Here is a 14,989-nt window from a genome sequence, read left to right as displayed (position 1 = left end):
GTGAAATGACCCAACTTCACAGCAGCTTGAAAGAATTATCTTAGACTGAGGCTAACAAGAAATAGCCTGAACACCATCAATAATACAAAAGGCATTGGGATTATGGAGATGAAATAGTTTCTTTTGATAGCATTTTTTACTAGAAAAAAGATTGTCACAATATGGTATCATAAAAGGTCAGCAATGTGGCACAAAATCCACATGGGATGTTGAATAGAGCAGAGCTCACATTGTCTGCTGCTGGTCACAGAAAGGAGCCTGAACAGAAGCACAAGCAGTAATGCTGGAGACAAGGTAACAAAGGGTGAAATCTATAGTACACTCAGGGAAAACATGTCAGGGAGCCTGCAGCTCCATGTTTAATTCCTGATTGCCCCAAGGCCTTGATGGCACAGTCTGAATTAAAAAGACTTTGCATCTTGAATACTTGAATCTGTGGTAAGGGAATCTAACAACATGCTTTACTTTTTTTTTTCTGAGCTAGTCAGTTTCAGAAGTGAGCAGGAAAAGGAAAAAATCTTTACTTTTAGCTCTTGAGCTAAATAAATTAGAGGTAAGCAGACCTGAAATCATGGCAGAAGAACCCTATGCCAGGCAGAGGGAATAAAGGATGTGAATGACTGCAGTGAACACACACGGTAGAAGTGGAAGGGTCTTGAATAATAAACCATTTTGTAAAAACACTGTTGCATTAGCATTAAGGCTATTGTTTACCAGTTTATTTTTCTTTTCCTTTTTATTTTTCTGATTTTTCCACATGGAAGTATTTTCTCTGGTGTAAGGCAACTTCTATATGACTGTACCTATGCCTATTCTAGAAAAAAACAATGTCTATTATGCTGGTACACACATACTTTCTGTTGCTAACCAAGTCCCTGGTCACCCCAGTAGGTATTCATATTCTTTTTAATTCATTTTGAGGACTCAAAATCTATTTTTATCCTCCTTTTTAGTTATATTAAGTATTTTAGGTTGGGCAAACTCAAAGAGAATCCCTAATCAACTCCTGTGTGAGGCACCACAGCATTTGTGAATTCTGTTTTGCAGCAAGAGTAGAAGTACAAGAATCTCTAAACAGGTTAATAAGGTGCTAGAGACAGAGAAAATATTTCTAAAAACAGCAACAAAGTCCCTCCTCCAAGGATAATCATGTAAATGTCAGAAGTTTCAAGCAAGCCGTCACAATGATGGATAATGCTACTCAAGTAACTGGAAGTGCTTTCAGTGCTACCTAAATAACCATTTTCCATCATTGATATGTATTGGATTGGCAAAAGTTAAGCAGCTGTGTAGACAGATCTGAGAAGGATCAGATCAGGGTGCAGAGCAGCCTGACTATGCAATCCTCATGATGTTTGATTCTAAGATTTCAGTATGTGATGTATTTTGCCTGCTGTATCAATACTGCAGCTCAAAATGCTTCCTCTGCATCCCCCCACACCTAGAAAGAGGGAACATACAAAAAATAAAGTTTCAAATAAATAATTAGCAGTTCTATTGTTATTACCACAAATATGAGTGTTTATTAGGAAATTACAGGAGTTCATTGAAAACAACTTTTGGAATACCACTGCAACTGCTCTTGTGGTGCAAAGTACAATCCAAGTGCAAATTAGATTTGGAGAAAGCTGTCATGAAGAAGAGGACAACAATTCAGATCATTCAGTGTCACTTTATATATTTATTTTACAGTAATATTTGACAGTACTGAGACCATTACATTATTTTGACACGTGTATAGGAAAAAATCTCACTTAATTTAAAATTAATTTCATTAGTCACCTTTTATCTTTTAGTTTTGAAAATATATGGGATTTGAACTATTTTAGAGTGCTATAGAACTTCACTACATTTTTTCTGTGTACTACCATCTCCATAACTGTTGGGCCGCCAGGATCCCATTGAGCACATTGGCCCATTGTAACTTCAGTGGATTTCATTACAGAATAAGTTCAAAGTTTGTGCTACTGCTATGCAAAATACTTGAAACAAACATAGAAATATGATGAATGGATAGATTCAGAAATCTCAATAAACTTACAAGTCAGGTGACTTTATTAATTATATTCACCAGATCTGACTCTTATAATTCACTTAAATGAAATAAACCTCCCTGCATTCTTGGCTTTGTTATCATGTTATCACATCCTGCCATTTGGCATTCCTTTTTGATAGGATAAACCTTTTGAGATTTTCCATATTGATGTCCATGTGTCTTACTCTTGTAATTATACCTAATGTATAACCCAGCAGCCAGTCCCAGTGGCTCAGGTGTCAAGTGGTCACCTTCAGTGCCCCTTACCTGACATTTGAGAACAGCAGCGTGTCATATGTCATGACATTCCCTCATCTCCCCCTTTCCCAAGGTCCTTCTAAAATGCTCCAATTCTGTTTCCAGTCTGGACTAATTAAAAATACTTTGTGTTCTCTGCAAATGTCATCAGCTCAGGGTCCCAGTGCTTGGAGAAGGATCTGCTTATACTTCTATGTTCTTTCTAAGCATCCACTCCTGGCCACTATTGAAACATCAGGCTAAAAAGACCTTCTGTCCAACAGGTGCAGTTATTCTTACAGTCACCCATCATCACCATTATCCTCAGTTATCAATTGCTTCACCATGTGAAGTAGGTGAGACCCTGAGAGAATGCGCGCACAAAAGGCTGCTTGGTAATGTAAACAGGGAAGCTGTGATTCAGCAGAAGCTGCTTGTGTGAGCAAATGCATAGAAAACACAGGATCATCTCACCAAAACTCATTATGGGTTTAGGCCATGCTCAGGAAATCATATTTAATGAATTTGAACTCCAAAGCAAAACTGAGAATATGCAAAGGAGTATTTGAAAATAGGCAGAATACACCCACAATGAAAAATGTCAGTCTCACACAGTTCCAGTTTAGGCAATGTTTTGGTTACAATATCACCAAGCAGACTGACTGATGGAGAAATATATTCTTTGCAGAGTTGTTCAGGTTGTATCTGGAAACAAATTAAGGGGCAAGAAATATTTTGGTTATTTGATTTTGAAGGGAGAACTATATCTGAACTATACGCCATCTGTGCGATCTTGTCTCTTCATTTCTGTCTGTGCTATCTACAGATGACCTTTAGAAAATCAAGGGGATTGCTATCATCTACTGGTTAAAAAGAGGTATTCTGAGCTTTTTTGAATTAAACTGTTCCTAACTCATAAGTAAGTAATGTTAGTTATGTGTGCAACCTTTACCCTTCATCAATTTATCATATTAGTGACTACGAAAATGATTAACATTCCAGAAAGAGCTCTCATCCAGTCATTATTCGATTTATCTGTAAAACCTTACACGATTCTTTGCTTACAAATGTAATTGTTCTGTTGAGGTTCCAGACCCAAATTATACACAGTTTTTACCATAAGGTGATGGAAATACAATATTCCACACACTTGCCTTCCAGGAAGAGCTGAAAAGACTTCATGATAACAATAATCTCAGCTCCAACTAATCAAGATGGAAATCAGAAAGAGTACCGTGGTAATGGAAAATGAAGAAACACCCCGGATAATTCCCTGCTTAGAGGGTTATTTCTCTAAACTAAGAGTGTGCTTTTTGATGATTTATTAAAAACATGTCTTTGAGTCTTGAAAAAATGGATAATCAGATTGTTCTGGTGTCAGGCACAAAATAGTAATTAATACTTTTACTAAAGCTGATGCATTTATTTTTTAAAACACTGTTTGTGTTATACATTGTTTTATTGCAGTTGTGATAAATGACAAAAAGTTATATCAATGGCAGCCTTACCTTGCAAATCAAATCTATTATCTGCAACTGTCACATTTTAATAAATCATACCCTTTATTTTTCTTAAAGCTGCACTACATATACATAGCAGTCATTATTCACCTAAATTAACAATTCTTTCTGATCTCCTGTGAAATGTATGTTTGTGTTTTCACAGACTTTTTTGTAAGATAGGTGCTCACTTCTATGTACAACCTCATATTTGTGTAGAAGCTCTCCATAGCAACTAATGATCTCTTGAAGGTAAAAAAGCAATGAAGCTCAACTTTGATTTACAAAAACAGATCATTCATTTCCCCTTTTTTGATAGTGACTTTGATAAGTTTTATAGTTCAGCTGTGTTGTTATTTGCTCCTCTTACAATTGTCGTAGAAAATTTAACCTTATCCTTCAGAGAAGTACTGCTGTCTGTAAGTCCTATGTGTACCTCAGGTAGACCAGCCTCCACGCTGGATTTCTTCTTCTTACCCTCTGTCTGGGACAAATTTTGAAAGTTCGGTGACCTGCTGTTGAGAAGTGGCACCTATCAACTGAGCTGTCGTTGGGAGGTCTTTTTGTGGCAGCACTAGAGCTATTTCTCCTCTTCTAATGGGCACCATGTAATTTTCCTTTCCTGCTGCTCCATTTGGATGGTGGCTGTCATCTGGTCAGGTACTCCTCATCTTGTTCCTCTGAATTCTGAACCTGTCAAAACATAATTCCCATCAGTGTGGAGGAGGAAAGACACAGGATATTTGCCCAGGAAGGTCCCTTTCTGATAGCTACTAGGACAACCCCAAGTGATGTGCTATTTTGCATTTAAAACTTGTCACTTTTAAAGGTCTTTGCTGCTGCATCTCAGCATCAGTTTTAGTACTTTCTTCATAAGGAAACATAGAGTAGGCATAAAAACTTTTTAATATAGTGTGGCAGAGTTCCTAAATTTCACTGCTGTCCACCACTGCTGACTGGTGCTCCTTTAGGTATGATCATCTTTGTTTTAATCCCTTCAGGTGTGTCTCTGTGAAATAGCCATACGTCACACTTTCATGCTGTTCCCACTATTTCCATGATCCTGTTTTTCACCTTCCTCTTTCAGCCTGAATATAGACCAGTCCACTTTCTCTATTTCTCCATCATCCGCTTATCCCCAGAATTTCCGGGAAACAAAACTGGTTGTCCTAAAAGACCAACCCAATTAGTGCAAATGGAAATTATAAGCCTTGAACCGTCTCTGTGGTTTTCTTGCTAACCAGTGAGCTTGTATCCATTTTGGATTCCACTTTGAGACAGAGCCATCTTTTTGCTTCAAGTTAACAAAAGAATTGTCACACTTCCCAGAAGCACTGAGAACAAAAGAACTTGTTTGCACTGAATGGTTGCCTCTAACTTTCATCCATACTCTCCCTATTGGGTATGCATTCCTGGTGTCTAGTAGTGGTGGGATAACTCACAGGGAGTTCAAATGCTCTATCTCTGGCAATAGTAGAAACTCAATACATTTGATAATTCTACCTTTCTGCCCATTAAGTTGAAATTAATCAACACATTCTAAAGTTATATGTCCGTCTCACAGACACCAAAGAGCACAGGAAGCATAGTAGGATAAGTCTAGTTTCCTTAGAAAAACAGGGTAAAAATCCTTTTAGTTATCCATTCCTCTTTCTATTGTACAAACTCGATTTCTTTCTCTTATTCCCCCTTGCTGTAAAATGGAACCGATAACTTCTTGCTTCAGGTCTTTGAACATTCAGTTGTACATGAAAACCACAGTGAATACTCACTACCTGTAGTGACAGGCTTGCTCAGATGTTCTAGAAAAAAGGCTAGATTAAACTAGACAGGCAGTTCTTTTGCGGGTTTTTTTTTTTTGAGATGATTATAAGATAAACAGTATTTTCAAATTGTTATTCATACCCTTCTCTGTAAACCCTAAACTCTCTAAACTGCACATAGCTATGACCCTTCATGTGCCTTCTCAGAGTTTAAAACCTATTAGTTTCTTTATGCAATTTATTATCCTAGTGCATTATTGTTTACGAACATTCTTCATTATGCCTCTGGTTTCCAGCATATCACTCAATCAAAATCCCCCAGAATATTTTTTCTCTGTAACAATTCATGAATATTAGCATTTTCCCCTTTTGAACCACCAACACTTGAAAACAATGAAAACCATTTTCCAGTACATGAAAATAGCTGTACAAACTCACCATCTTGTATTTCATTAAAATTATAGCCAGACAAGTAGTACTTTTTATATTTTTTGCATGATTTTGTGCAGTGGTTAAACTGCATTTTTTATCATTTTCTTCTAGGTCAGTTTCCAGTTACCTTTCAAATGGTGGAGGGCATCTTGGCTTCCCAGGACACAGAGGAGCAGGGTAAGTGGGTGGCTGTGTAACCCTGCTGTTCTCTTACTGACACCACAGTGTAGTGAATAGAAAACACTGTGGGATTTTTCAGTGTGGAAAACCTGCTGGTGAAAGTGTTCTGCCAGACTACAGCAGCAGCACACACAGGGCTGTCTGTTAGAGGGGTGAACTTGTCTTTGTTGTCTCCTTCAGACTTGAAAAATATCACTGGAATGAGTGGAGTCTCCCAGGATCCTGGCAGCAAAACCAAGGAGTGGGTGCTGGCCTCTGGGTCAGTTTTATCAGGATTTTCAAACCTTCCTGTATTTTCCACAAAGTCCCCTAAATATGGACATTGTTCTTGCTGGTCTTGTTGGCTTTGGCAATGTTTGGCTGCTAATTCTCTTGAAGCACTCCAGAGAGTAAAACAAGCAAAACATATGTCATTTCCTGGTATTAAACCAGAGCTTTTTGTATCTTTTTAGTTTTAACATTGTGATAACCTTTGATCAATTCTCTTCTTTTATTCCTTTTTCAAGAGCAACATTCAGCTATTTCATTGTCAGAAAGTTTATGATAAGATGGGAAAAGGCAGTGTTAATGAATTGCTTATAACAAATATAATACTACTGAAATCATTAGCAACAGAAATACTTTGTGATTTGAAGCACTTCTACAAAATTACTATTAGCTTCTCTTTACTGCAGGCCAAGCAAGAAAAAGCCAGACTTCTCATTTCGAATATCTGATGTAGTTATGTGCATTTTCTTCCTCTTGAAGACTCATCCTTGGGAGAATATTTGTACGGTTAGGATTTAAGATATGCCATATTTGCCAAGATTCAATAGTACTTTTCCATAAATATTTGAAATCAAACATTTCCTGAGCTGGATCTCATACTAGTGTGTGCCATCATGCTGTTTATATTACTGTGCTCCTGTTGACAAATAGATAAGCATATGTTTTGTTTCAGATAAGAATCAATTTGATAAATATTTATCTGATTTTCCTTCATGCTTAGACTGAAAATCACTCCAGTAAAGCAAAGCAAAGCAAATTTAAATTTCGTGCATATGGTGCCAGTCTTTGCCTATTCAGATTCTGCCTTATTCAGGGCAAGGACTGGAGGTGAAATTATGGCAGCAGTTTTGAGCTCCAGTCTCTAAGTGATATTATTATAGAAAAAATAGAGACATATATATCAATTCTGCCAAATATAGACATGCAGCTGGTGACCTCATCTATTGGCCATAACAGCAGCAATGTCTGGCCATAGACTACAAAGATGGTAAGAATAAAATGAAGAACATGAGAAATCAAGTGGAAAATCCCAAAGATCATAGAGTGGGGGAATGGTGAGAGAACCAATAAATGTTTCAAGCACACCAGGAGCAAGAGGTCAGTAAGAGATATAGAAATGTTCTTTGAGAAGGAACAAGTAATTTATTGACACAAAAAATACTTTCTAGGCAGTGCACTACCTCCAAAAATTGGTCCTTTTATCTATGAAGTAGGATGGGGAGAAGTCAGAAAGAGTAAAATATATTCTTGCAAGGATGAAAAGGGAGGAAAGTAAAAATTCAAGCTCTGCAAAAGAAAGGAGATTAAATATACATCTATTCCAAGAAAATCTAGCATGTAATACAATATTAAGTATTATAGGAAATTAATCAACATCAGTTGGATGTGAAAGTATTTTTTTAGTATGAAAACCATGCATTTGGATTCTGAAGACCAAGAGCATGAAGAGAAAATGTAGCACCTTTTAGTTTCATCAGCCAGTGTATTCAGTGTTCTGACTGCAAGCAAACACTTCCTTGCTGGCATGCTCTGAGTTAGGCCAAGGAAGATCCTATAGCCTCCATTCTACATAGTCAACAGCCTGCTTTTAATGAAATCTGATGTTACTGTTCAGATGAAGGATGCTGAGCGATTGACAGTTGCTGAATGCTTTTCTTCCACATTTTAAGTCATCTTTAAAGCCATCAGATCTGCGTGTATGTGCATGTTTCGTTCTTACGTGGGTGCATGTATCTTGGCATTACCATAAGGAACTGGAACAGTTCTGTTTGGAAACAGGAGGTGCTCAACAGTAACCTGATAGTCTAAACCATCAGTGAATATGTGGGATCCCTCCTCTGCCTGATTTAGACCACGGATTTGGATATGAGCTTCCTAACTCCCACATGAGTGTCCTGGGCTGTTAGCTCCGCTGTTGTAGACTTTTTTCGTTCCCTGCTGATGGAGGTTGTATTCAACACTTACTATATCTGAATAAAAGAGAAAATGGTCTTCAAACTTCACACTTTCAGCACACACCAATAATGTGCCAAAGGGTCCAGGTTCATTCCAGTGTGTTTTAGTTTGCGTGCACAGTGGCTTGTCTTCAATATGCTTGGAGTCATAAAAAAACATAAAATGAATCACTATTTCTAGCAGAGATGTGAAATACTGGAGCATCCCAGGGAAGCAGCTCATACCTGCATCTCTCAGCTCCCAGAGCCATGTTGCCACACAAGATCAATCTGAAATACCTCTTGCTTTGCGTGGAACCCCTGATGGAGACCTGAAAGATCTTCTCTGGTAGCAGTTTAGCAAGGAGTGGCACTTTCCAACCTCTGAACTCAACAGGAACCGTAGTCCCAAGCAGCTTGTTATACATAGTCATATGTATCCAAGGATTTCTTTGCAATGTGTGCCTACACCCTACAGTTTTTGGCATTTCTGGGACATTTTCACAGAAAGGTAGGCATCTGATGTTACATCTGCTTCCTCTGCACCTGTCTGTGCAGCCTTTGATATCTATAACCGTCTGAAAATGAAGGATTTCTCTCCTTTCCCGACAATGCAGCAAATCCTGGTACAGCAATTACTCCTCTGTGTCATGAGAGGTGCTCACTCATGCTCAGTGAAAAGTTACTCTTGGTCCTAAGTGCAAAGAACTTGGCACACAAAGAAGAGGGTACTGAAAGCAGTGTAAGGGAAAGGCAGCCTTGTCAGATCAAGGCAAGGTGGGTGGTAAAAATATTGGAGTGGGCAGCACACACAGACACAGATGGGAAAATGCAGATGCCTCTAGACCAAGGAAAGGTCTATACATGTTATAGATGTGACATATCAAATCCTCACCTAGCATAGTGTGCATTGGTATTGAAAAGGAAATATACAGTTAATTGTGAATCACAGCAGTCATGTCCCACTTTTGCTTCAACTATTAAAGACGGGTGATTTAATTACCACCTAGTTATCTAGCAGAAGGATTCACAATATAACATACCCTCATGGAAAACAAAGTCAGCATGGTTTCACCTGCCATTCTTAATGCAAGAGAATCAGAGAACTGTAAGCTAGACCATGTGATCAATAATTGCCCAAGTGGAATAAAAATACAGCCAGAAATGACTATCTGCTTCAAAAGTTTCCATGAAAACATCTCACACAAAACTGCAAAGAAAGAAATATTCAGAGGTTTTTGAGTGGGAGACAATTTTCCAAAAATACTGCAATTTTACAGTAATTTTACTCATGGAATAACAGAAGTTCAGCAAAAAAGATGTTTTTCACAAATTTCACTCCTTACTTCATCTCCATTGAATGCATAAATATGGTCTTTCAAGTATAAAATAGGCATGCAGCACCATTACCTGGTGGCCAAATGCTCTCACAGAAGCCACCCGGGGTCATGGAGCAGTCAAAGGCAGGCACAGACTCAGCAGCCCTGAGCCAACTTTGAGTTCAGGCCTGATGCTGACGCCTACGTTACTCTGCTACTGTTGCTGGGTAAGATATTTTCACCTCTATAATTGCTGCAATGAGGGAGCTTAAGGTTAGTGCATATTTGATTGGACCAGACACCCCACACGGTCCTTGGAGAGGAACGAATTTGTTAGCTCAACTCCTGTGCTGGGATAAATGTTTGAATCTCCACTGATGTCAGGGAGATTCAGCCATTTGCACCAGCTAAACTGACGGCTTGCTGGGAGCACATCAGTGTGTTCCTAGCCACAGCTCTAACAATCAGCTTTGTAACAGCAGCTGCACAGAGATCCAGAAAAGAGCCTTCCATGGCCTGGGCAGATGACTTTGAGCTGAGTTCATCTCAGTGGGAAGTTCTCCTTTGCATATCTTCTGGTACACTTGAAAGAGCATAGCTACCTGTTGCTTTGTAGACTGAGCATGAATAGAAGTTTATACTGCAAAAAGAAGGAGTGAGCATCATTGCCTTTGAAGTCGAAGCCAGAACTCTAGACTGTAGAAGCAGAAGTATCGGGAGCATCATTAGTAACTTCCCTGTTTCTTCAGCCCAGAGCTGAAAGGCTGCTGTCATGGCAATTTTAAAACATCTCCTTTGAAATTATTTTTGATACTTTTTTTTGCACTTAACCTCACCGTTTTTCATCTGCCTTTTTTTTTTTTTTTCAGCTCAATCTGTGTAGCATTCCCTTTATTTAAGTTCCTTATATTCATTTCCTAATATTTAAATTTGTAACACTGATCTGTGTTTGGTTTAACAAAGTAAAGTCCAAGTGTGTCAAAACACTGAAAGTGAGATGACTGGATAGACAGGCAGACAGACAGACACTGAGATTTTCTATCCTTATAGCTTGGCAAATCAAAACCTGGTTAACTTGTCTTATTTATTTCATACTGCTTGTACCTCCTGCTCAAGGGAGTAACCTTTTTTTCCTATTTGCTTTGAAGGTGATGTCATAGAGCAGACTGAACATCAGAAATAGAACTGTACTCTAGTAGGTGTCAGCCAAGTAAAATCTTACAATTTTGCACAAAACAGAGTAAAAATGTTGATAATTTTAAAATAGAGTGGAACTGATCAAGATGTAGGATTCTGAGTGCAGATAAACTGTCTGGACTTGGGCCTATTTATGTGTTAATAGGAAATGTAGGCAGCCAAGAAGCAATCTGACCCTGTTCCTTACAAGGAAAAACTTCTGTTTTCAGGTATTCTCAGGACAGGAAAAGACAGAGACATGCTTTTGAAACCACCACATTGTCATCTCAAGTACAGGGGAGGCTGTGTGGGGAACAGGAGATATTTCATGTAACCAGTGGTGCTTTTATTTAAAATATGCTATACATTTCAAATAGCTTCAATTATCTGTATGTCAGCAGTAATAAAGTATTTCTTTAGCACTTAATACAAGTAGTTCTTTGTATTTTTTAATCAGAACTGATTTCTGAAGAATACTTCATGGAGATGTAAATGTACAAAATCATGAATTTCCCTGTGAATTATTTCAGTCCATGGGGAGGTAGGAACAGAAACTTGCAGGAAAGCCCTGCTCCTTTGTCCCTGCCTCTCCATGGCTCTGGCCTTTTTCCTGGCTTCTCTGCAGTCTGAGAGCAGTGGGCGATGCTGAAGGAGACAGGAGGGAGTTCAAAACTTGTTCCACCTTGCTAATGCTGTGGCAGAGCCCATTTCAGCCAAGGAAAATGTGGGCTGACCTCCTGCTACTCTCAGTTGCACCAGCACAGAGGAAGGGGCTGGTCCAGCCTCTCTCATACACACAGATAAAGCTTCATGAAATGGAGATGGGGAACACCTTGCCTTCACTACAAATCCCCCTTCCAGCCTATTTTTCAATGACCAGCATTCTAAGAAAGAAGTTCACCTTCCTGCAGGAACAGCTTCCATCACAAGAGAATATCTGATTATTCTTACATACCTCCACCCTGGGGCTAAAAACAAATAAATAAAGAAGTAATGACTGAAAGATTAGCAAGTACTAGGACATGCAGCAAGGGCATCTGTTGACCACAGAAATTAGGAGCTGGATGGCAGACCTGTGCTGCTTTGGCAGAGCTCTGCCAGAAAAATAAACTAAATAATCTGTGTTTCATAGCAATAATAGTAATAAAAGTCATGGCAAGGAATTCTGCCTCCACCTGTGCAGAGCCAGACCTAAGATCCCTGAAGCGATGGCAATGCCTCCACCAATACAGCCAGCTTTGAGTCTACACTAGAAGAATCAGGAGAGAAAAAAGAGCAGAGATTGCCTCTGATGATCAGCAAAGAGCATGTAGGGCAAGGGCAGGATTGTAGTACTTCTTCCTAGGGTTACCTCTCCCATGTGTATCTGGACAGGAAAACCACCATGGAAAGATTAGGCACAGTGACATTAAGGGCCCATCAGGAACCGACTCCTCTATTCAGCCTAAGAAGCTGCTTCCCCATGGCTGTGTGGCCCCATGCAGGAGTCTCACTCTTCCTGGGCTCTGAATGGACTGTGAATGCAGGGGTCCAATGTGGATTTTAATGAGAAGAATAAAAGGTATTTTTTAATTTACTACAGCATTTTGTTTTTCTAAATTCAGAGTTCTGTAGGTTTTGTGTTAGAAGAGATGAGGAAAAAGCCTAAATGAGTAATGCAGCTTTTAATACAAGCATCTGGTCCTGCAGACATGCTGAGTGGGAGGAGGAGGATTTTTCCTTTTAAAATAGAGCAATGATTATAAAAACATGACAGGAGTGTGTCTTCATATGGGAAAGCCTGTCACCTTTATTATTTCTGCTGGCAGCAGTGACTAGATGTACTTTCTGAAACAAGCCTTTCACTCACAGGCACGGCATTGAAGTATTTCTCGCATGAAATGCAAGTAGAAAGGCAGAGGTAGATGCAGATTGTATTGGGAGAAGCTGTTAAAATAATCACTCATTTTCACCTTTGTTGCTTGTCACAGCAACACACCTTGGGCCAGGCCCTTCCTTTACAGAGGAAGGCTGTGATCCTTCAGAGCAAAGAAGATTACTTCTCCTTACGATTAAGTACTTAACTGAAGCCTTCAATAGGCTATGTTTGGTGCTTTTGAAAGTGATCCTTTTATTTAATGTTTTCTGCATCCAGAGTTCCTTGGTGATATTTCATTATTGAAGGTGGGGGAGAAAACCTCTCCACTTTTTTTACTCAATTTGCCTTTCAATAAGAATGGCTAAAAGTCCTCGCTCTGGTCTATTGGAAAGAAGAAGACTTTTCAAGTGAGGATTAAACAACAAAAAACCCAAACCAAAAACCAAACATACAAAACCAGGTAAAACAACACCAAGTTGTCCCAGAAATGATTGCTGAGAAATTGCAGGGATGGTGAAGAAGGCAGAGAAATTATAATATTCCCAAAAGGAAAACAGTTGGGGAATGGGGAGAGGCATGATTCCACCCATGCCGTAGTTCCACAAGATATCCAGTTTGCAGAGAACACAGTAATGCTGTCAAATCACGAAGTTGGTTGGCTCAATTTGAAATATTAATTTGTGATAATTTCACCCAATAGCAAGAATTAGCTTCTGGTGATTCAGACCATCAGGTATCAGTGTTAAAATTGGTCAGACTGGTCCTTTGCAGCTCCCTTCTTTTTGCCTATAGAGGTTTTGGGCACCTCAAGAGAGTGCATTGCTATGTACAGGTCCGGGACAGCCCACCCTGCAAAGCACGTGCTGAGCCCCAGGACAGCCTGTGCTGTGCCAGGGAACATGAGGCTGCCAAGCTGCTCAGGGAGGTAGGATGCCACACACCTATGCAGGACCCAGCACACTGAGCTACTGCCATGGGAAAGGCACAGCCTCTGCATCTCAGAGACATGAACAGAACACAGAGGAGGGTTTCAAAGCAGGCCCTGGGAAGCAGTTTGCCCTTCTCACTGATGGCACACCTAACTACAGTACTGCAGAAATAGTCTGCAAGTATGGATGGTCTCAGGTAGAGAAGATAAGTGGCCTGATTTTGCCACTTCTGGGCAAGCATCCTGACCAAGTGGGATATACAAGAGGGAAGAGGTGGAGGCTTCTAATTTTGCCATTACATTTGGAGGGAAAGTAGCAGCCATAACCACAGTTTGCACAGAAACTGGTTGAATGGTAAATGTGAAAACAGGAGGAGATTCACATGTTTGATACCTCCCAGGAGGCACAGGCTTGAGGAGGGAAGGTGAAAATCAGCAGAGCTTCTGGGTCAATGTTTTGGGGCAGCTGCCTTAATTCCACCTACAGTTCTTGGGTGCCCATCTCTTTTATCAGATTTGCCCCTGCCTGGCTGTGCTTGCATTCCCACACCTGTGGAGCAGAGGAAAGAGAAAGTTAAGGGCAAGTCTGATTGCTGGTGCTAACAGGGAGATGGATTGGACTTACTGAGCCAGAATAAAGGAAAAAAAAAAGAAAAGAAAGAAAGATATTTAAATGTAAAGATTCGAAGAAATCAGTGAAGCAAGTAATCAGTTCTAAGGCCAGCCTACTCTCCAGACAAATGCCAACTCACAAGCATAGAGTTGGACAGCAAGGCAGACGCACAAGACTAACTCCCAACCTTCAGAGGAGGGTCTAGCAGCCAGTTATGACAGTGACCGAGTTTTGTGGTGCTCTGAAGCCCACTAAGGTATGAGGGCTGGTTTGTGCTGGTTACAGCCCAGCAGCTTTGATAGGAGACATGGCATGTGTCAGAATTGTGAGGATGCAGGCAATAGGTGAGCAGAAAAAGCTCCTTTGGAGTGGCAGGAAGAAGGATTTAAGAGAAAGTTTAAAATCAAAATTTAAAGCAAAACAGGTGCTGAAGGCCCTGAAAGGTAATCCATATGTTTTTCTTGGGGAAATTTGTTTTGAGGCAAATTTAAAAGGAATTAATTATGATCTTGCACACATCTTAGGGAGAAATCCCTAAGCAAAACCGCTTGGGTTGCAGGCTAAGCTGCAAACTATGTTTGTTCATTCAGCCCATGTTTGAGAAACAAAAGGGAATTTTGGGTGCCATTCTTTGTCCTACTCACTTTTTCTGCTGGTATCAGGCATACATTCAACATTCACTCTCCAAAAGCAAAAAAAAATCAACTGTTTCTTGGTGGATACTAAAACTCACTGATCTCTTCTAGAA

The 14,989-nt window shown here is 39.7% G+C and overlaps 1 protein-coding gene across 1 annotated transcript in view; it reads left to right on the top strand.

The window, feature by feature from the left end:
* ST6GAL2 (ST6 beta-galactoside alpha-2,6-sialyltransferase 2) overlaps positions 1-14,989 on the top strand; it is a 148,898-nt gene that overhangs the window by 32,525 nt on the left and 101,384 nt on the right. The window contains exon 2 of the mRNA XM_010394279.4: positions 6,078-6,143. The gene's annotated coding sequence lies outside the window, so the exon portion shown is untranslated. The remainder of the gene's footprint in view (positions 1-6,077; positions 6,144-14,989) is intronic.

This window comes from Corvus cornix, chromosome 1 (assembly GCF_000738735.6).
Source record: "Corvus cornix cornix isolate S_Up_H32 chromosome 1, ASM73873v5, whole genome shotgun sequence".
Classification (NCBI taxonomy): Eukaryota; Metazoa; Chordata; class Aves; order Passeriformes; family Corvidae; genus Corvus; species Corvus cornix.
This window is presented reverse-complemented; position numbering and strand designations above follow the sequence as displayed.